The 21,955-nt window shown below is 40.0% G+C and overlaps 1 long non-coding RNA gene across 12 annotated transcripts in view; it reads right to left on the bottom strand.

Moving 5' to 3' along the window:
- Positions 1-21,955, bottom strand: part of LOC110558634 (uncharacterized) — a 102,053-nt gene that overhangs the window by 72,382 nt on the left and 7,716 nt on the right. For 9 of the 12 annotated variants that reach the window (XR_009587589.1, XR_009587587.1, XR_009587588.1 and 6 more), the window contains 3 exons: positions 21,855-21,955; positions 19,832-19,903; positions 19,065-19,146 (listed from right to left, as the gene is read on the bottom strand). This is a non-coding gene — a long non-coding RNA (uncharacterized LOC110558634). Of the gene's footprint in view, positions 1-15,187; positions 15,264-15,413; positions 15,527-17,671; positions 18,196-19,064; positions 19,147-19,831; positions 19,904-21,854 lie in introns of those variants that run through there. The other 3 variants (XR_009587590.1, XR_002477022.2, XR_009587586.1) reach the window with 3 other exon arrangements.

The following is a 21,955-nucleotide window of genomic DNA, read 5'->3' as shown; positions in this document are numbered from 1 at the left end:
AGGGTCTCTTTGTCATGTGCTACCGAAAACCACTGGACAGGGATCGGGGGATATAGAGCAGTGGGTGAGAGTGAATGCTGGAGTTAAAATCCCCAGGATTCACATGGTCTAATCCCAAGAGCTGTGGGATTAACAAATCATAAATACAATACATATAAACAGAGGGTTGAGTGGTGCTCGCCAGGGGCAGAACTGGAGGAAATGGAAGTGGCGGCTGAACGGGTACAGAGCTGCAGCCAAGCGTGATAAATCCACCTGGAGCTCTGACGCACAGCTCGGTCAACATGGAGAATAATACCGCACTGTATTCTACACTGGAAATTGCTAAGAGAGCGGCTCTCAGGCACTTGCTCTACAACTTGAGGGTATGGGGAGGAAATGATGGGACTAGAAGGACCTGTTGGCAATGGTGAGATGGCTCAGGGGGTAAAGACACTTGCTCTGCAAGCCTAGTGACCGGAGTTCAATGCCTGGGACCCATATGAAAATGGAAGGAAAGAATGGACTCCACTGTTGTCCTCTGGCTTCCACGTGGAGGAATAATTATTAATTACTTGTAATTAATAACAGGTAATTTTTTAAAGGAAGAATTGGTTTGTTTGCATGTAGGAAGCATTCACAGAGTTCCTGGAAACACTGTACTTTGTACCTTAAATACAGAAAATTTAAAAAACAATTATCTCTATGTACCTTCGACTCAAAATAAGACACATAGCTTTTCTTCTATAATCTCACCTGACTTCCTTAATTCGTTTACTGTTTAACCAGGCTGAGTTTTTGTTTCCTCCTTTGTAAATGGATCTGATAGAGTTCCCCATGCACCATTATGGTAAGAAGAAGAAGCTCCATGAAACACCCATGACAGGATCTGGTGCATAGTGTGACCCAGTCAGTGACATCTGCATTTATTTTTCTGGTGGTCTGGTCACTGAAGTTCATTGTAGCTTCCACAGCTCCGTGGCCCTAAATTCGGTTATACTCATACTCCTTCTGTGATTCTGTTACCCACTCAAGCTAAAAGATGCTACTGACCTCATTCTCTGCTTGTGACTCTTAGTTCCACCCATTTTGTTATTTTTACAAAATAAAAGTCAATAGCAAAGTTAATCTCCTTTCTTTCTTCTTTGTTTCTTTTTTTGCATGTATATGTTTATGGTATATGTGCATGTGTGTGTATATATATATGCTCACATGTATGAGTACATCTGTATGTGTCAGTAGGTGTGCACATGTCTTTGTATAGAGGTCAGATGTCATGTGTCTTCCTCAGTCCCCTTCTACCTTATATACTGAGTCAGGGTTTCTCATGGAGAGTTCATCATTTTTCCTAGTCCAACTAACCAGCTTGCTCTGGGGATCTGCTGTCTCTGTCTCCAAAGTGCTAGGACTATAAATGTTGTCCATGTCCACCTGGCATTTGGGTGGGTGCTGTGGACCAAAACTCTGGCTCTAACACTCACACTGCAAATGTTCTACTCAGTGAGTGATGTTCCCAACTCCCCTTTCCCACTTCTTTATTGTCTTACTGTCTTCACTTTTAATACATTTCAAAGTATACTACAGGTACTGATGCATTTCCTTCCCAACACTTCAAAATGCAGATCTTTAACTGGATTTTGTGTTTGTTTGTAGCATTTCCATTATATTAAATTTACACATAATGCAATGCAAATCTTACACATACATTCATTGATGTTTACAGACAAGCTCTGTAGCTCCAAATCCTTAACATGAGGCTGGTAATGTGGCACAGAGGTAGGACACATGTTTAGCATGTGTGTGGCCCTGGAAGTGATCCCTAGCACCACTGAAATATAAATAAAAAATACCAAAGGCAATAATATATTACCACTGTCCTGAACTGTTCTTATCTCTGCTTTCTCCACCTTTTCTACCCAAAATAACCATTGTTCTGATTTTCTTCTGCCATCAATAGTTTTTGTCAGGTTCTTATTAATAACTATTAAGTAGTCTTCCCACAGGATTCCCTGCCTTAACTAGAATTATACTTCGCCTGCCATAATTTACCTGTCATCCAAACACTAAGATAATCTAACACATGGCTTTGCTATACCACCATGCCACCTGTTGTATTCCACAAACCCCGCTGCTTACGAAGTCCAAGGTGTCAGCATTTAACACTTTTCCATTTGTTTCCTGCTACAGAGGGAGGGAGAGCTCTGCACATACAAGGCAAGTGCTTTCCTACTGAACCACACCCTTGGCCCTAAGACCTTTCCTAATGTGGCCCCACCATTCTGAAGCATAAAACTCTTTAACTTCTCTCATGGCACTACACATTGTCCTGGGTTTTGTGAGTACATGAAAACTGGACTATAGACACCCTGGATGTCAAAGCAGCACCACAAACATCTTTTATGACCACTATAGGCAAGAATATGATCTTTCTTTGCACCTAGTTGGCAGCCCGTATGTATTCATGGAGTGAGGTGATGAAAAAGGCTAAAAAGGGAAAGAATGAGTCTCTGGCTCTGGCATGGCTGTGGCCTGAGTGTAGATTAGTCATACTAACCATGTCTGTCTCATAAGAATGTGATGAGGTAGATTTGTAGCCATTTCATCTCCCTGAAGACCACATTAAGATTTAGGGACCAGGAGGGGACAAAATTAAAGATGTAGTGGGCAAGAAAAAGAAGAAGTCCTTGAACATTTTTATTAGGATTATAAAGAATAATTTTATGCCCTTGACAGGAAGATTTAAATACTTTAAATCAAAAGTTAGTTGTTGTATTGCTAAATCAACAACTAATTTTCCAGTTGCAAAAACAGCTGAGTGTGACAGAACTCAACCTCAGCTGCCTACGAAACTGACTGGTGCCCAGATCAGCCCTGTGGTTCCAGATCCATTTATCTAGTCCAGCCTAGGCACTGGTGTACTTTTAAAGTTCCCCAGATGATTCAAATGTGTCAGCATCACTGCTAGAAAAATGATTCTTTTCTACAGACGGGAGAGCCAACCTCGTAGCTGTGATAAGTGCACAAGCAAGTTTATTACTCCTGCCTTCTCTCCAGAGACCCAGCAGGGAAGGAAAGAGAAGCTTTCTAGCCAAAGGGGGAGTTCATTTTTACCACTCCTGGCAATGAATGGCATGTGTGCACCACACAGGGAAGGATATTGGCAAGAGTCAGAGGTTCTTGCGAAGTGGAGCCCTTATCCTCAGAACCAGAGCCGGGGGGGGGGGGGGGGGGGGCGGGGATAAGCAGCTAACTGAAACACCTCAACAGGGGGTTCCTGCAAACCCTGTTGCATCACAGTGTCCCAGATCTCAGCAGCTAAGGGTAGGACATCTTCAGGCAAACATGATCATCAAATTTCTAAAGATATCTATGTTGAAGATAATCAATGTGTGCATTTTAGGTATAAAGGATTTGAGCCAAAATAACCAAAGCATACCAACGTTCCTCAAGCCTTTCAACTCGTGGAATAATCAGTCGTTGGTATCAGTGGGAGTGGGGAAGGGAGTTGGATCCAGGGTCCCTCAGATACCAAGAGTCCGTGGATACTCAAGTCCCCATTGTGAAATGGAAGAGTACTGAGAGAACCCACCCAAGCACATCTTCCTATGATGTTCTCTCTACATCACTTACAGTGCCTACAGTGCCTGATAAAATAAACAACAGCACCGGATATAAAATACACTTGTAATAGTTGTAAATGCATTGTATTGTGTACAGAAGAACAAGAAAGACATCTATGTTCATCTAAAATGCATTTTCCCCCTCAAATGCTCTGCAGTCTTTGTTAGTTGCATCAGTGGGCATGGAACTCAACCTAAGCTTAATGCAGCATTTCCCCCTACATTAGGCAAACCGGGAGGGATTGTGAGGAACACTTGTTCTTCAAGGCTTTAATGAGAAAATTGAATCTGGGCATGAACCTGTAATTCCTGTGCTTGGAGAGCTGAGACCCCAGGAGGGCACGTTTCATGCTAGCTGGAACACACGATGAGAGCAGAGGGGCATGGGTGGCTCTTTGTGCTTAGCAGTGTTCATTTTTTGTGTGAAGGGCTCTTGCCCTCCCCAGTCATTTCCCTGGTCTCATCAGTTTTGCATGTCCAAAGACCAGAGACTCCAAGGCCTCAGTTGGGCATGCAGGAAGAACACTGCGATGAATTGTTGGAGTGTGGGGTTTAGTAGACGGGTTACCATTGCTGTCACTGTGCTTCATCCTGACCCTTCCTGGAGTCAGCCGCTCTGTTTCATTCAATGTGTACTATTTCTTTGTTTGGACTTTTATGTGGTTGCCTTTAACAATGGGCTTTTAATTTACATAATTTAGCCCCTAAACTACCAAAAATTGGCTATAGCACCCTGAAATCAGGCAGACTAAATATTACAGAAGGATAAAGGGAGTCAGATTAAAAGCTGTGAGAGGGACAATGCAGATCAGGTTCCTGGAGACACAGAGATGTCATGATATACAGCTAGAGTGGAGCTTAGCGTGTGTGAGGCCCTGCGTTTGAGCCCAAGCACCACAAACAAATAACAAGCAGGCAAGCAAAACTTACAAGAGTTCTCATAGTTTGGAGGCTCACGACAAGGACAGGGTCATGAGATTTATGCTGTGACCTCAGATGACAGCTCTAGTGGGTATATCTGATCTGAAATATCTATACATTTCTGTATCAAAACAATTAGAAGCAAATCTATTCATAACCTAGAGACTCTTCTTGGACCTTACCCAGTACCTCATGTCTGGTGGGGGGGAGCTCTTTCTCAGTTTGAGATAATGTCGCCCACAGGGAAGGTCAATTGGAGTTTCAATGCCCCCTCCCACTACCAAAGTATTAACCACAAAATCCCACTCTGAAGAAGACTACAGGCAGCTTAGTGAGAGAAAAATTAATGACAATAATGCCAACCAAACCCAAATTATTCAGGGGAATATGGCCCACCGGTATTAGAGACAGATATACCTAGGAATCTGATAAAAAATATACCAGAAAAATGTAACAAGATAATCTACTAATATTATTTTTGATGTTTAGATAATGAATACAAACAAATTTCTGAAAAATTGCCACAAGCTATACAAACAAATGTTCCTTTTTAAAAATCATTGTTTGGCTTCGTGTTTCACCTCCAGGGCCCACCTCTGGTAACCACGTCCTAATAACCTGGCAGAGTTCCATCTTGAAATTTTATTTTATCTTACTTGGTTTCCTTTTACAGTGCTAGAGATCCTCAGAGCCTTGTGTCTATTGCAAAGTTACAATCCAGAACCCCCCTTGACAATCTTAGATTTCAAGAGACCCTGATTGCATCTTGCCCTTTTCATTTAGCTCCGGCACTTGCTGTCTGTGGTGGTGGCCTGGCTTCTCCCCTCCCCCCAGCCCTTAGCTCTAGGAACCACCAACTGGCCCTTCTCTCCTGCCTGAATACTGAGAAAAGTAGAATTGACCTCACAAAAAGGGTGATAGAGGAGCTGGGTTTGCCTAGCTGTTAAGGGCGGAGTCAAAAGGAGTGGGTGTGTCAGGTCTCCAGGAGTGCTCACAGTGCTCTCATGGACAGCTGGGCCACAGGCCTGCGCAGTTAAGTGTGCTCTCATTTTCCCTGTTATTTCTGATCACCTTTCCCCCAAGCCTCTTTAACCTGCTGCAGTCTTGGATGAAAAAAGAGTGTTCAGACTGGTGAGATGGCTCAGCAGGTAAAGCACTTGCTTCAGGGCCCAAAAACTGTTCAGTCTCTGGTAGAAGAAGAAAAATGACTACTGCAAGTTGTCCTCTGATATCCACTGACATACCACAGTGTACACACACACACACACACACACACACACACACACACACACATTAAAAGAAAACTGAATGTTCAAGAGAATGTTCAGTTAAGTGCAAGAAACACCTAACACTTGGTGTCAGGGGTGCTGTGACCCAGTTGGCAAACAGGAGGGACAGAACCTATGGCAAAGGCTGAAGGGAACAAGAAATGGAACAAGTTGTGGAAGCTGCAGGGCACTTTGAAGATTTCATTGGAGAGAATTTTTGATGTGGTATGAACACTATGCTATCTCCAAGCAGAAATGCAGGGCTGAGATGACCTCAACTCTCCTGAAGTCTGGCTAGAAGGTCTTCTGTGGAACTGAGCAGATGTGCATTCCTTTATGGTCTAGATGACACTGAAGGACAGGCCTTGGGAGTGGAGGTTGAGTGGATGGACCACAAGCCAAGTGCAAGACTTGTGAGAGAGCGAGCCACGGACCCTGACTTTGGTCCAACCCAAGGTTGTCTACAAGGAGAAGGAATTGTTTTGTGAATGAAAGTTTCTTCTTATGCAAACAATAGTCTTGGGGGAAGGGAGTAGTCCAAAGGTATGACTCCAGCTTAACACTCATGAGGTGTTGGATCTGAGTCCTAGCACTGGGGGGGGAACCATATCTCAGGTGAGAAGTTATGTGAGATCAGCTCTCTTTCCCAGAGAAATCTTCGCTAGTGAAATATTCTGTTGTAGATGAAAAAATTATTTGAACCAAAGTTAGCTTTCCACAGCTATGTCCAAATTTACTCAGATTAACCAGGTTTAAATAATTAGTGTGCCAAAAGGTCTGTTTTGGAGTGTCATGTCTAGATTTTCTGAGTTGTTTCCCAGTGTACTGAATTTAACAGTCGGCATTACCTAGGCACAACATTGCCGGATCTGCACAGAGATCTGCTGAGTGAAGGAAGGCTGAATTAATAAAACTTGTAATCAAAATTTAAATCTGGTTCTTTTGTCTTTCCTGAACTTCAGCAAAAAGGCTTATCATTTTCCATAAAACCTGACTGGACTTTAAAAGAACAGTAAAGAAATCTTATTCCTGACATCCAGCTTTTAAAAACCTTTAAGGGCAGCATTTGATCCAGTTTGGGTTTTTGTTGTTGTTGTTTATTTATTTGTTTTTATTTTGGTTTTTGAGTCAGGGGCTCATCATGTAGCCCAGGTTGGCCCAGCTTGGTATTCTCTCTCTCCTACGCCCACCCCCTCTCTTTCTGAGACAGTCTCCTCTATCCCAAGCTGGCCTCAACTTCAGAAATGATATTACATGTATTACCAATTCACCCAGTTTATTTCATGCCAGGGACTGATCTCAGGGCTTTCTGCATGCTAGACAAGCATTCTATCATCCTTAGCCCTGGAATCTCTTTTTTTAATTTTTGCAGTAGTTCTGATGAATACTCTCTGACTTATACCCAGAGAAGAATACTGAATATAGTAAGTGGGGAAGAGCTTCCAGGAATATGGAGTGAGAAAGAACATTCCTGACCTTGAATGTCATAGTCCAAATGGATTAATCGTTAAGCTACCCTCACAAAACATAACTAATAGGAGAACTGTGCTATCTGTTTCCCATCAAGTTTCAATTCAGCAAGCATTAGCTTGGCATCTATGGATGTGTTCTGGGCATGTTTGAAGATATAAGGTATACAGTGCTTCTCAGGAGCTGGAGGCTCTGGTTCTTTACTTTTTCCAGCAGTAGTACAAATGCATGCCTCTGTTTTGACGGAGCGAATCCTCCATGGCAAACACAGTTCCTGGTATGTACTTGCCTAAGATCTTGAAATCAAGAGAAAGAAAAAGGCAGTTAAGGAGGTGTGAATTTTTTTCTAAAATGACTGAGATTTCCCATTCACTTTGAATTCTTCCTAATTTTCTAGCTCCATCTTTATTTTTATTTTTTTCCTTTTTCTCCTAAACCACTATAAGGTCTACAGTGGATTCTAGAGATTTAACATAGAGATTCTAGAACTTTAACATTCTGAAAATGTTAAAGTTCATATAAACTTTGTACAGCTCTCCAGTGTAAGCAAGTGCAGTGCCTTTTGTTGCAAGGATATGCTTTGTAACTTTTTTTTTTTTTGCATATTTTCAACACATTTATTTATTTATTTATTTATTTATTTTTACATTTTACATTTACATTTTAAGTTTGGAATTTTTCTGAGCATTTAACAATGGCGTATCTTGTAAACATGTAGTTTTTTTTTTTTCTAATCCTTCTTTGGCAAAAAAATTTTTATAACATTTATTTATTCTTTTCTTACCTGGTGGTTTCTTTTCTGTGTTAGTTTTCTTTATAAAATTTAGAAAACATTTTCAATAAAGCAACTATAATCCAAATGAAAACTAGGAAGCTGCATCTGAAAACATAGAAATCATGCATAAAATATCTTAAATACCTATTTAATGTATTTAGTAAGGTAAAAATAGGTAACATTTGTCCTATGGTTTCTTTTTAAACAAATTATTTCTTGAAGAGTTAAGTCTTATTATAATAGGCATTTGAAACTTAGTTTAAGATGCACTGATCAGTTTTTGCTGTCAAGTACACAACCAAAAAAGCAGGGCAGAGTCAGATATATCTGTTTCCATCCGTTTTAAATTTACTTTTGACTTATTTGTTGGTCTTTGTAAGTTATTTTTCCAAATACATGTAAAAGAGAAGTTTAATTTTGGATGCAATGAGACACATTAGGATGGTTTAATGACTTCGTAAGTCTTTAAGCAGGACTTCAAAATAAACACTCTTTCCTTAGTTTCGAATGTTACGGTTACATTTACTTCAGCTTGACAAATATAAAGATCCTGTAACACCGGTTTTTCAAAAGAATAGTAGTAAAAAGAATGGTAGTAAATAGTAGTAAAAGTAAAAAGTAGTAAAAAAAAGTAGTAAAAGTACATGACACAACTGCATACATACACACATATCTTAATATTAGGTATAGTATTCAAGAACTTAAAACATGTAAATAAAGTGGCCACAGATTTAACTAATTCTGTCTATGGATACAAGATGACAAAAACAAGCATATGAAGACAATTGCCAACAAACTTACAATAGTATACTTAGTAAGATAAAGTCCAAAGTCACATCTTTGCATTTCTGAGATGTAAGAAAGAGCTTGCGAAAAGAAAAAAAGATTAGTGCTGAAACTCCTTAGATTAACTCCCTGTTTAAGTGTTAATCACCCAAGTCACCTTTACAAATGAGAATTTTAAAAAATAATTTTTCAATTATTTGTTGAAAATGTTATATATTTGTATTTTAAAAATCATTTTCTATCCACCATCACCCTCACAACTTCATAAAATTAATAACCCCCTAAGTCTAGATGGTGCTTCCCATATGCACAGGAGTGTGGGGCCATCCTCTGGGACACGGGTTCCTGCCTGTAGACATATCCCTAAAGGAGGTTGACTCTCCCTTTCTCAGCAACCATCAGCTGCCAAACTCTCTCCCTCCTTTGGGCTAGAATTTTGACTGGCTGGCTCCTGTGCTCCAAAATCAACACAAACAATTGAACTGATACCAGCATTACAAAGACAAGACAGCTTTAACCAGCTTATCAGATCAGACAGGACTTCCAGGAATAAATAAGGAAGAGACTTGTAAAAACTAATACTTTATGAGTTTGTTTTTTTTTCCCCAGCAGCAATACATAGGAAACATGAGGGAAAAGTTCTTGTAAATAAGAAATAATAATAAGAAAAATAAAAGCACTCTGTGTGGGACATCAGAAGAAGAAGAAAACAGGAAACAACCTAGGAACCTACCACAGAGGGCCTCTGAAAGCCTCTGCCCTGCAGACTATCAATGCAGATGCTGAGCCTGATGGGCAACTGTTGGGCAGAGTGAAGGAAATTTTATGTAAGAACTGGGAACTAGTAAGAGCTGGAGAGGACAGGGTCTCCACAAGGAGAGCAACAGAACCAGAAAATTTGAACATAGGGAACTTCCCAGAGACTCATACTCCAACCAAGGACTATTCATAGAGATAACCCAGAACCCCTGCACAGATGTAGCCCAGGGCAGTTCAGAGTCCAATTGGGTTACATAGTAAGGTGAAGAGGGACTGCCTCTGACATAATCTGATTGGCCTGCTCTTTGATCACCTCCTCCTGGGGGGGGAGCAGCCTTACCAGGCCATAGTAGAGGACAATGCAGCCACTTTTGATGTGAACTGATAGACTAAGATCAGAAAGGAGAGGAGAACCTCCCCTATCAGTGGACTTGGGGAGTGGCATGCATGCAGAGGGAGGAGGGAGGGTGGGATTGGGAGGGGAGGAGGGAGGGGCTTATGGGGGGATGCAGAATGAATAAAGTGTAATTGATGAAAAAAAATTTTAAAAAAAAAGCACTCTGTGTGAAAAACTTTAAACAGGTGGGAAACGATTTTATAAATATTAATATAAACATGTTATATTATCCCATCGGGTTAATGTTATTCTTGCTTTAATAAATTCCAATGTGGTGAGTTTAGCATGATTCAGGTTTTGCTTTCCTTTCTTTTCATTTCATTTTTCGTGTGTGTGTGGGGAGGGGAGGACAGGGGTAGGGCAGGGGATTGAACCTAGTCCCTTAAATATATTGGGCAAGTTCTACAGTTCAGCTTATATTCTGATATTTTTTTAGGAAGAGAAAAGTGCATAATAGAAAATAAATTTTGAAAACTAGTAAAGATATTATAAAAGGGGAGATACTATGGCAAATAAGAAATTCTTGATGCAGCTTTTATTTTAAACTTGATATTGAAAAGGGATAGTTAATTAAACAAATAAAAAGTATCATATAAAATCCATATCTAAATTGCAATTTAAGATACAATGAAGGTAAAATATTGACTAAATGTGGAAAGGACAAACTAACCAATACATAGCTTTGAGATCTTTATCCATTTGAAAACATTATTATGTTTTTTATAAAAACATAAACGTTAGAAAAGGTTGGAGGACAATTGTTTAGTTTTCTTTGGAGAGTACGGTTTTAAGCAAGTTACTAGAAAGGAAACAAACTGAAAAAAAACTTGATAAAAGGGAATATTTGTAACAGAGAAAATATACCTATCATACTTAAAAATGCTATAGAAAGATCAAGCCACCCAATAGAAAAACAGGCAAAAGATATAAGGCAAGTGAGAGAAAAGGTAATAAAATTGAAAAGACAGCCAGTAGAAGGCCGTGCTCAACTTCACTAGTTACCAGAAACATACAAATTTAAATGAAGTACCACTCTTAACTATCTGGTCCTGAAGGTTTCCGGCAGGATCTAGCACATCATGTACTTAGATATGTTTCATATTAGGTTGCTGGGAGATGTATCCGAAGGTTAAACTCAGTCCCACTTTCAACTAAAATGCTCTGACACCTGGTTTCCTGAGATACGAATTGATCAAACTGTTTGCTTTGGGTGGAAATGCACACCACAAGTACCTTAGTTGAAGGAAGTCGGCAGAATTTAGCTTGTCATACCTTTGGGTCAGAAACCCAGCAGATGGCAAACATATCATAATTATTTATTAACTTCATGCACGTTTTTTTTCCTGTAAATGACAAGGCATAGTTTTATTGTAAAATAGACATGGGTTGGGTTTTATTCTTGGCACTGCCCTTTATTTGCTAAGTAACCTTTAAACAGGTGACTTAACTTTCCTGTGTTCAACTTTCTTATCTAGAAAATGAAGGTACTTCCTATTTCTTAATGCTCGAGGAATACTGAAACAATATAGGCAGCATCCCATCCAGTGGCTGCCATGCACAATATATAGTCATTCTTATCCTCTCCTCTATGTTTCTCTTGGAAATCCAACAAAATTCTTTTCCTCAGAAAGCCAAACCCAATTCTTTTTAAACCTCTCTTTCTTTTTTATCTGAACCCTTTGGTATTTAAATCTAGCCTTCCTAGATTTGCCCTTTGGCTCTTCTCTCTTCATTAGAATCACCTAAATGAAGTTGGTGTTCATTACTATATAAATCCTTTGATAAATTTGCCTTTTGTGATTTAAACTAAGTGACCCAAAAGATACATTCAAATCTACAGGTACTGGTACCCATAATTGTGAGACTTTGTAGACATGATGAAGTTAAGATTACATCACACTAGATTCCCAGATACCCCCAAACCAGGATGAATAGTGTCCTTATTTATACAAAGAAGGAAATTTAAACATAACACCTTGTGATGTCAAAGGCCAAGAATGGCGTCATATGTTTAACAAGCCAAGTAAGCCAGAGTTGCCAGCAAGAACCAAATGCTAGGAAAAACTAAACTGCTCGAGCCTGCAGGAAGACTACTACCCTGTGGCAACTTAAGTTTAGACTTCTAGTCCATACTTTCCTGCTTTAATTCAGCAACTTTTGTTACGGCAGTTCTATGACATTAATTTTCTGTCCCACAAAAGGTCAGTTGACTTTAATTTTGGATTTGTCAATAATTTGTTCAATAGATAATATGGTTGTGACCTGAAATGTTCCCCACATGCTCATGTGTTTGAACACTTGCTCTCCAGCATCAGGAGAAAGGGCTTCCCTTGATGACATGGGTTGCTGGGAGATGTATCTAAAGGCTATACTCAGTCTTGTTTCTGTGCTAAACTTTCTGACACCTGGTCTCCTGAGACCTGAATTACACTGTGCCTTTGCTTTTAGGATAGACTGGATTCTTTCGAACTTTGAGCCCAAATGAAGCCTCACCCCTACCCCTTAGGTTGCTTCATTGGGTATTTGGTCACAGTGAAAAGAAACATACTGAAAGAGGCAACACCAAGTTTTGGATAATCATGGTTGAATCCATAATTAGATTAAATAGAATATTGATTTTATCCACTTGAAGCCACATCTAGAAAATGAAAGAATATAGAAACACCTGCCTTTGGAAAACCACCTACCATTTAGAGAGTCTAAAGGCCAAGAGAATTCTATATGTGAAGAATCTCAGGAAAGCTACATGGAGAGTCTACATGAAGAGAGGAACACCCATCCTTGGTGAAAACAGAGGAGAGGTTCTCAACTCTCTACTTTGGAAAGGGGCTAGGTGTATTACAGGCTTTCAAAGAACAGAATGCTACAATGAGACAAAAAATAGAAAACACCAAGGTAGGTAGTCTTGTCTGTGGAGTGGCTTTATTGGCCTTTTCTGTCTCAAAAGTCCCCTGGACCTGGAACCTCCTGGAATAGCATCTGAATTTTTCTTTTCAAACACAGTACTTTTCTACAAGTCAATTCAAGTGTGCTGAAGAGAGGAGCAGGTATTCTGGACATTTCTCTTTAGAATTCAAAATGCCATGTGAAAGGCTCAGAGAGACAGGGCAAAGATGACAGGTTCTTCACGCTCTGTGGCACTGAATGGCAAAGCGAACTTAAAGAGGAGTCAAGCCATCTTTCTGTGAAAACACTATTTGGCTAACTTTATGATTTTCTCATCTCTCACATGCCCTCTAAACATTATAGATGTTATAACTGGCAAGCAGAGAGTCCCTTTTGTAATTTTGTGGCCTTGTAGATAAATGTACTCAAGAATAAATCTGAAAGATAATTTTATTGAAGTTTGGGTAGAACAAGCCAACAGGACTGGAGATCTTTGCAGGTGCTCAGAGGAGAGGTTGAGAAAAGGAGAAAACATTATGTTTTCTTAGTTAGAGATCAGGAGGGCAGGTGGCCCCAGCAAAGGAAGTCTAAGAACAGCCACACTTTTTCAGTGGGTGGAATGGAGGAGGGCTGAGATAGACAAACAGAAAGGGAGGAGGAGAGGGAGGGAGAGAAGGTGAGAGAGTGAGAGAGAGCAAGTGAGAAAGAGAGGGAGGGAGAGGAGAAAGGAGAGAAAGGGAGGGAGAGAATGGCTAGCAGGTAATGACAAGCAGGCTTAAGATTTTTGATTGCATCTGAAGAGAGAAGACAGGAAGATGGAAAAGAAAAGGTTATGTTTTCTGAATTTGAACCCAGGAAGTAGGCAGGTTAAGCCTAGACTGACAATCTATAGACAATTATAAAGAATTATGGAATTTATAAGAACATACCTTAATAAGGAGATATTTATTCCTTCCATCTTTGTTAGGGTCAAAGCCCGGGTTCTGGTAGCCCTAATAAACTAGGCTTAGCTACCCAATACTTTACAGCTAATTAAAGAGATAAATAATAGTGAAAATCAGAGAATTGTGTTTTCAAAATGTCTATACCTTCTATAAACAAAACAGTAGCGTGTCCCCTATCCCCCATGTTGGAAAAGAATAATCTTGGTGTAGCACAAAACAAAACAAAAAATCCCCACAGAAACAAAGCTAAAGTATTTCAGCAAGATGATTTCTTTTTGTAAAAAATGGTATACCAGAACTGAAAACAGGCTAATGAGTAACACACTTGGCCAAATGGCCTCTATCTTTTATCCCTGATATAGACGGTGACTGAATCTCACCCACTGATAGAATCTCAGCTTCACAATCTGTCAAGGTTGGCGATCAGTGCAAAGAGGAAGGTTCAGGAAATATGGGCCTTATGATTTCTTTAAAAAGGATCTTATACCTCTCCATCCCCCAATTGTAAATTTTTAAATCATCACCTCCCTTCCAAAGAGGTAAGCTTAACTGCCATTATGAAACTGGGGTGACAACTGATCCAGATTTTTCCAGCTGAATAGGGTCATGAAGAGTGGTCGTCAGGTAACCCTCCAGTGGGTATATCTAAAAGACCCCTGATTGGGGTTGGTCTACTGCTCTGTATTCTGATGCTAACCATTGTCTCCAAGATCTGGTTGCTGCCCAGACAAGCACACACTCACTTACTTCAAAATGATATTTGTAGGGCTGGAGTGACAGCTCAGTGGTTAAGAGCACTGTTTGCTCTTCCAAAGGGCCCAGGTTCAAATCTAGCACCCACATGGCAGCTCACAACTGTCTATAACTCCAGTTCCAGGTGATTTGACACCCTCACACCAATGCACATAAAATAAAATTAAATAAATTAAAAAAACAAAATGATATTTGTAACCTTGCCTAAAAACTTATTCCTGTTTGACCAATAAAAAGCCGAAACACCTGGGTGGGGTGAATGGTGAAGGTATGGCTAAGGGTGGAGGGCTTTGGGGACAGAAGAGGATCATGGGAAAAAGAAACAGGAAGAGAAGAAAGAAAGCAGAGAGCTGCCATGGGTAAGCACGGAAAGAAGCACATGGTGGGCATAAATGGAGGAAGTGGTTCAGATGAAGAATAAGTGAGTATTTATGAAACTATGGGTGGGAGGTAGCCTGGGATGAGGCTGGGAGATAAAGGTAGTTTACAGGGTTAATATCTGCCCTGTCCCTGGTGATATAAGGCTAGTCTAAAATACAACAGGTTTCTGTGTCCTTATTGGTTATGATAGCAGGTTAGACAACACTGCCCTGATAATTCTAGGGCTAATAATAAACATTTAACCTTACCGTTAAATTAACAGCAACAGAACTCAAAAGTGTCTTATAGCCAAGGGTGGGAAGAAAGGAAGTCCTTAACTGGTGCCTAGGAGGAGAGGTGTGGAAGAAGTAAAGACAAGGGTTACTAACATTTTAAGCACTGGGCAGAGAATGAGGAGAAGTCAGGACACAGGGCATTTTCTCAAGACTCAAATCAAAGTCCATCAGGATCTCTTGAGCACACAAGAGTACTCACTGTGCTCCTCTTCATTTCACTTTGGCTGAAGGCTGAACTGCTGAGTGATAAGCAAAAGATCTGCTTTCAGGCCATTGGAGTGACTAGAATCACAGTGTGAGGTCCCTTTCACACTGTCAAATTGAGAGAAAGATAATATATTTAACCATTATTTTATTTTAATGCTAAAATAATGATGGGCCCATCTTTTTTGGCTGCAGGTAGTTGCTGCAATATTGAGTTTAGCTAAGGTCTGAGGTCTTCTATCTGGGTAGCATTTTTCTTAAGAAACTCATTAGTGATATATAGTTGTCTATATAATATCTCACATGGACTTAAGTGTAATGTCTGGAGAGTGCATTGTCTTAGATTGTGCATTGTCTCAGAAGATGTTTTTGTGCAGTGTGTATTCAAATGCTGATTTGTGTATCCAGAGATCTGGTTGCAGTCCAGACTCTGGCACTGTCAGTTTTTATGAAGCGTCTCCTTGGTATGTTATAAACGCTGTTCTCCATCACCTTCTGATTGGATAAATAAAGTGGTGAACAGCCAGTAGCTGGGCAGGAGAGGATAAGGAAGGGTTTCTGAACCTAGAGAGAGGGAATCTCAGGTGGAGATCAGAAAAAAAAAGTCAGGAGTTACCATGGGGACACAGATAAAGGAGGAGGTGCCAGGGTGAGACTAAGATGGTAGGTAATGGGAGACATGGCTGGGAAGTAGGCCAGGCCAATATTGTTGGGTTAGAATAGCTGAGTATCTACCCAGCTATAGTACCAGCTTTTAATAAATTTTAAGGTCTCCAGAGCAAGGGCAGGCATAGAAAAAAAAAAAAAAAAACTTGCATTTTACAAAGCCCAAAAATTTTAGTTCAGTTGTACTTTCCTTTTGGTTATACACACACACACACATACACACACATATGTTTTGTGGGTAGTCAAAATTAAGCACAGATTTTGTTGTTGCTGGTGTTGTTTTTTGTTTGTTTGCTTGTTTTGTTTTAACCATCAGGGCTGGTTGATGATCTGGTACCCAGGGGTCACTTGGGCCTGAAGACCCTCTGGTCTCTGTAGCCTTCCTTTTACTAGCTGTTCAACCTATTTGAGGATGTTGAAGGCTTTGCTTAACTGTGACTTTATTTGGAAACATTGAGGAAATTTTCCTCTGTGCTAATCTTTCCCTTTGTATAATAGAGACTGGTTAGAGTATACCAGGCAAGGTTCCATGGCTCCCCTGAACAATAGAAAAAGTTGTTTTGAGATGCCTCAAAGCACCTGAGGCCTACTTGACCTTGGAGGGAAAGAGGAAAAATAGTCTCCCTTTTAATCACTATGACTACATTAGCATATTCTGCAAGTATGGTTATTGAACAGCTAGAAGGCCACTTATCCAGTCTGGTACTTGTGATTATTATGTAATGTTTAGGTAAAACTTGAACAAAAGCCAATCCTTTTTTAGCTCCATTGATTTAGACAGAGGTTTGACATCAATAAATTGAACTATGACCTTAGAAATTTTAATATCACAAATATCATCTCCAAGTCTCATCTGTTATACACATACCTTAAATAATTTATTCAGACCTTCATAACTTGCATAAAATTTGCTTTTTAAACATCACAAGATATAAAAACAGCAATAAACAAATTTACCATGGGTATGAGAATTCCTCTCTCCCTAGAAGGGTGGCAGATGGCAATAAGCAATGTGTACCCCCTCCTCATTAAGTCCCAATGACAAACTAAGGTTTTATTTCACCAAAGTTCATCCTGGGGAACCAGTGAGTTCATTAGGCTTACTTGAAGAGCATGGGTGAGGGGTTACTGGCAGGTGACGTGAAAACAGCCACACTGGAAAAGTCTTCACCCATCATGGATGATGCCATCACTATAGCAACACAGCGGAAGCCCTCTTTTTCTAGCTCTTCCCAGCCCATGTGCTCTAGCTCCTCTCCAAGTCCACCAGGCCAATTAGGGCAGAATTGTGTACCACTGGTATCGGGGAGTGGTTACTTCATGAGGCTCCAATAACTCTGCTTGATCTCTCCTAGGAAGGAACACTAGTAATCAAGAATCAGTAGTGGCTGGCACCTTTAATCCCAGCACTCGGGAGGCAGAGGCAGGTGATCTCTGTGAGTTGCCTGGTCTACAGAGAAAGTTCTAGGACAGCCATGGCTACACAGAGAAACACTGTCTCGAAAAACAAAAACAAACAAACAAACAAACAAAGAATCTGTTGGCACTCGTTTTTTTTTTTTAAAAAAAACTTTTATTTATGTTTCTTATCTTTTTCTCCCTACTCCACCCCAATCCATTTCAATACTCCAACACCAGGTAGGAGAGAGAAAAGGTTAGTGGGAGAGGGGCTGCAGTTCTTTCTTAGCTGCTTCCTGCTGGTCAGGGTCATTGGGTTCCTTGGAGCCAAGTCTAATCCTCATTTTAGGAGATCTCCATCATCTTGTCTCACAACAGCAACCAGGAGAAGCAAGGGAGAAGCAAGAGCAGCATCGTTCTTTCTCCTCCCTCCACTCTCTAGAATCTGGCATTTATCCTCTCTCCAGAGTCCTCAGATTCAAACTATCTGCAGCTGGCAAAGAGCTCCTCTCAGAGCCCACAGGAGGCAAATAGTATGCTGCTTTGACCCTCTGAAAATCAGTCCCACATCCCACACCTGGGACCAAAACAAAAAACATGTTTATGTCCACAACAAGAATCCCAGCTGTGATGATCTTTTGCAAGCAAGCACAGCTGAAGCAATGAAGATGGCATTTTTTCAGCTCAGGGACAGTGCTGTGCAAAATCATCACCTTAATAAAAGAAAGCTGATGTCAATAAATGAAAATTATGTTTACACACTGTTAAGCTTCATAAATTCATAGATAACCCTTATAGAAAGCACAGGTAGATTTTGTACATAGAGTTATCTACCATAAGAGCACTTTTGGTTTTGAATAAGTGCAAGTAGCAGAGATAAGAATCAGATACACAATGAAACATCAACAAATTTGTGGTTCCAGCATCCAGAAAACGCAGTTCAGGAAGCCCTTAAAACTGTAATATTGGAGTTAAAGTAACTTAGAAAGAGATGGCACACAGCTTGTTCTTTTTCCTTGTCTGTCCATGAAGTAAAAAGAATAGCTAGGGTGCCAAAGGGCTTGGTGGGGCAGAAACAGAAGCAGTCATACCTAGGGCAAAAAGAATCCCCCAAAGGGTAAGAACACTTTATCTTTGTTAGAGTAAAACAGGCTTGGAGATGCTGAGCAGAAAGAATAGGCATTAGGACCCAGGGCAACCTGCCCCTCCAGCCTCCTGATCAAGCAGGCTGATTTCTTTTATGCCTCTCGCTGTTGTAGCAGCCCACTTGCAGCAGCTTGTCTAACCCCTGGAAATCTATTAATAGTTTGGACCCCAGGTGGGATCTGTATTTTTCCAAGCTTTCCTTGGGCCGCTGCAAATTCACATGAACTTTCCAAGTCTAGCCATCTCAGCATGTTTGTTGGGTAGTGCTGGAGGCATGTCTAGGAAAACTCTTTTAAGTCCTTTATGAAAATGAGGAAATATATAATGTAAAGCAATGTGTCAAATTAAAAAACAAAAACAAAAACAAAAAACGATCAGACAGACAAAATCCCCAAACCTACCATTGAGGTCTGATATAAAAATGTATTGAACTTACAGTTTGGCAATACCACTCATGCTAAAGTCTTCTCTGGGTCAACAATTTTCATATCCCATTAAGCATCCAGGAAGGCAAAAACCTAAAGAAAGGAGAAAAGAAAAAATCAAAATGAAGATAAGAGGACTGGGACATGTGACCAAACATCTGTGGTCCAGAAAATTCTAAGTGGTAATCCTCTGAAGGCTCAGTGGTGCCAGGAAGTTTAATGGGTGCTGCCATTTTAGTTCATGCCGTGTGGTACATTGGCAAAGATGGTAGTGAATTCACATGGTCAGCTGTTGGGGGCTGTGAGAGAGGAACAGCAAAATGGCTTTAGAACTCATGGAATGCAGCCTACTGGTTAGCACAACCACAATGGACGTGCCTCGGAGAGGTCAAGCCCCAGGACTATGTGACCTGAGGACCTCATGTTGTTGTGGAGTTTTCTCTGCTTCATAATCTCCCTCATAATCTATGAGTTTTACGAGAACTCTAAGGGGGTTTTCAGCCCCTCACAGGGCAGTGTCATTGGCACTTGCGATAATGGTGATTGATCTTTTCAATCATTGGTGCTGGATCAGATTAATGGTTCAACTACCACCTTCAGAAAGATGTACACTGTTAATAAAGTTTGGTTAATATGTTTTTGTTAGTAGCTTTAATGTACAAAATCTTGGAGGACCAATCTGAAGTTCAGAAAGGCACACTCTTGATAATTGAGTGAGGGATTATTTGAGGTCAGGAAACCAAAACAATGGCAGCCCAACAAGTACTAGCTGACATACCTTTCTTGCTAAAGCTGGGCTGGTGATCATGGTGATGATTAATTTCTTGTATCCATTTTTGCCTTCGGCTTCCTGATATGATTTAATAAAAAAAGTTAGTGAATAGGTGTGCAGCTTAAGGATTTAAAGTAGAAATGACTGATTTTTTATGTAAAAGTTTAGATTTGTTATTCTTTTAAGATTTTTAAAAGATTACTTTTTAAGATAAATAATAAAATGATTGATCCTTTCTTTGTAACTACAAATTGCAGACTGCCAGTAAAGAACAAAACAAAACAAAAAACAAAAACAAAAAAACAGCTGAGAAAAATATCTTGCTTATACTTTGTTAATTTATAACAAGTTGTTTAGACTTGAATGTATATGGGTTATTGGCAATAATTTGTTTTTCTGTAATACGTAAAATGTTTACTCATGTAAGAGTATTGGGGAACTCATTGTAATCATTCACTTAAAGAAAAATAGAATGTAGCCACATTGTAATTTTTATATTGTTTGAAAGATTCTGTTGGGATATATAACCGTGAGAAAAGAAATAAAGTGGATGGAGCTCTGCTTCATCCACCAAATGTGAATTTATATATGTAAAGTTGTTGGAGACTTACTTCACCCACCAAGTGTGTGTTTGTATATGTGTGTGTACATGTGTGTGTTTTCCCCCTCAAAATAAAAGAGAACCTGTTTGACCTAAACGGAAGGTCCGTGTGTCTGTGTGTTCTACTGATACCATGCCTCCACCTTCAGACTCTGAGGTGTCAGAGCTGGACTTTGACAGTCAACACTATCATGATGATGTCACTAATCAAGATGAAGGCCAAGTCATATGCTACACATGTTTGATCTCATCCTCATGTTGACATAACAGTGTCATCTTTTTCTGTTATTTCTTATTTCTTAGAAAGGTAGTAACTGTCCACATTTAATCTGTGAGCTGCATGGGCCCCACAGGGCCTTGTGCCTTGTGGAAGATGGGCTCATTTACCATGAAATGAAGCTTACCATAAGTTAAAAGTAACTCTGTTGTTCTATAGCCATCTTAGCTGATAATCTCAAGATGGAAATGTCCAAGTTACTGTTCTGCTTTTCTGACTCTAAAACTTTATCTAAAACTCATTAACTCAAATGACTATCCTCATTCAAGAACCTTCAGTAATACAGGAGCCTCATACCCTATAGACTCAACATTTTGACACTTGAACATGAAGGCATGTTGAACATACCTTTTCCATGTTCAACAACCAAGATCTGCAGGAAGGGAACAACCACTGACATGACCACTTTACTGGACTCAAAGTACCCCAAACACCTGATAGCAAACAAACAAACAAACCCAAAAGGTATCCTTAGAGAGGCCCCAAGATTTAATCTTTTTCTCTATGAAGATATTTAAAACATTTCACCTTGTTAATCTATTTTTGTCAGTTGGACAGTGAGGTAGCTACAGATGATCCAGCAGTTGACTGGAGACCTCCTAGAACAATAGTGGGACCTCCTTCCCAGTAGCCCAAAGTGAACCATCTCAACTTTAGGAAGTATAACTTGTTTCTTTGTTATATGTTGTTCTTCCCTGTACTACTGTTGTGTATTATGGGTCAAAGGAATATCCCTATGGGTCCTTTATAATAAAGTGCCTACTGTCTAAAAGGGGCGGAATAAAGGAAATAGAGGCTGTAAGGCTTGGATAAAGGTTTAAACAAAATGGTATAAGTGTGGATATTCAGAGTGACTTAGTTAAGAAGACAGCTACTAGATATCTGGGGAACCAGAGTTAACAATAAACACAATGTTATGCAGCTCAAGTGGCAAGATGCCACTTTTGTGTAACCTCTGTATAAATGTCCTTGAGACCTTTGCCCAGAATAAATAAATCATGTCACATCTGCTTGTGGCTCCACAAATATTCTTTAATTTCCCGGCACCTCTAGCCCTCTTTGCCTGGTTCCATAATTTGGGCATGTCTTATGGCTACTTGTCAGTAACTCCCTTTAGTAATGGCCTGGCCAGTGGTTCATAGCATCCTCACCTTAAGAGAACAGAAGGAGCAGAAAGTTCATTTACTCAAGTGAAACAAATGGCCTCTTGTGATTAGAAGACATGTCTGCTTTACCATCACAGGAGAGAACC

Source organism: Meriones unguiculatus, chromosome 19, assembly GCF_030254825.1.
Source record: "Meriones unguiculatus strain TT.TT164.6M chromosome 19, Bangor_MerUng_6.1, whole genome shotgun sequence".
Lineage (NCBI taxonomy): Eukaryota > Metazoa > Chordata > Mammalia > Rodentia > Muridae > Meriones > Meriones unguiculatus.
This window is presented reverse-complemented; position numbering and strand designations above follow the sequence as displayed.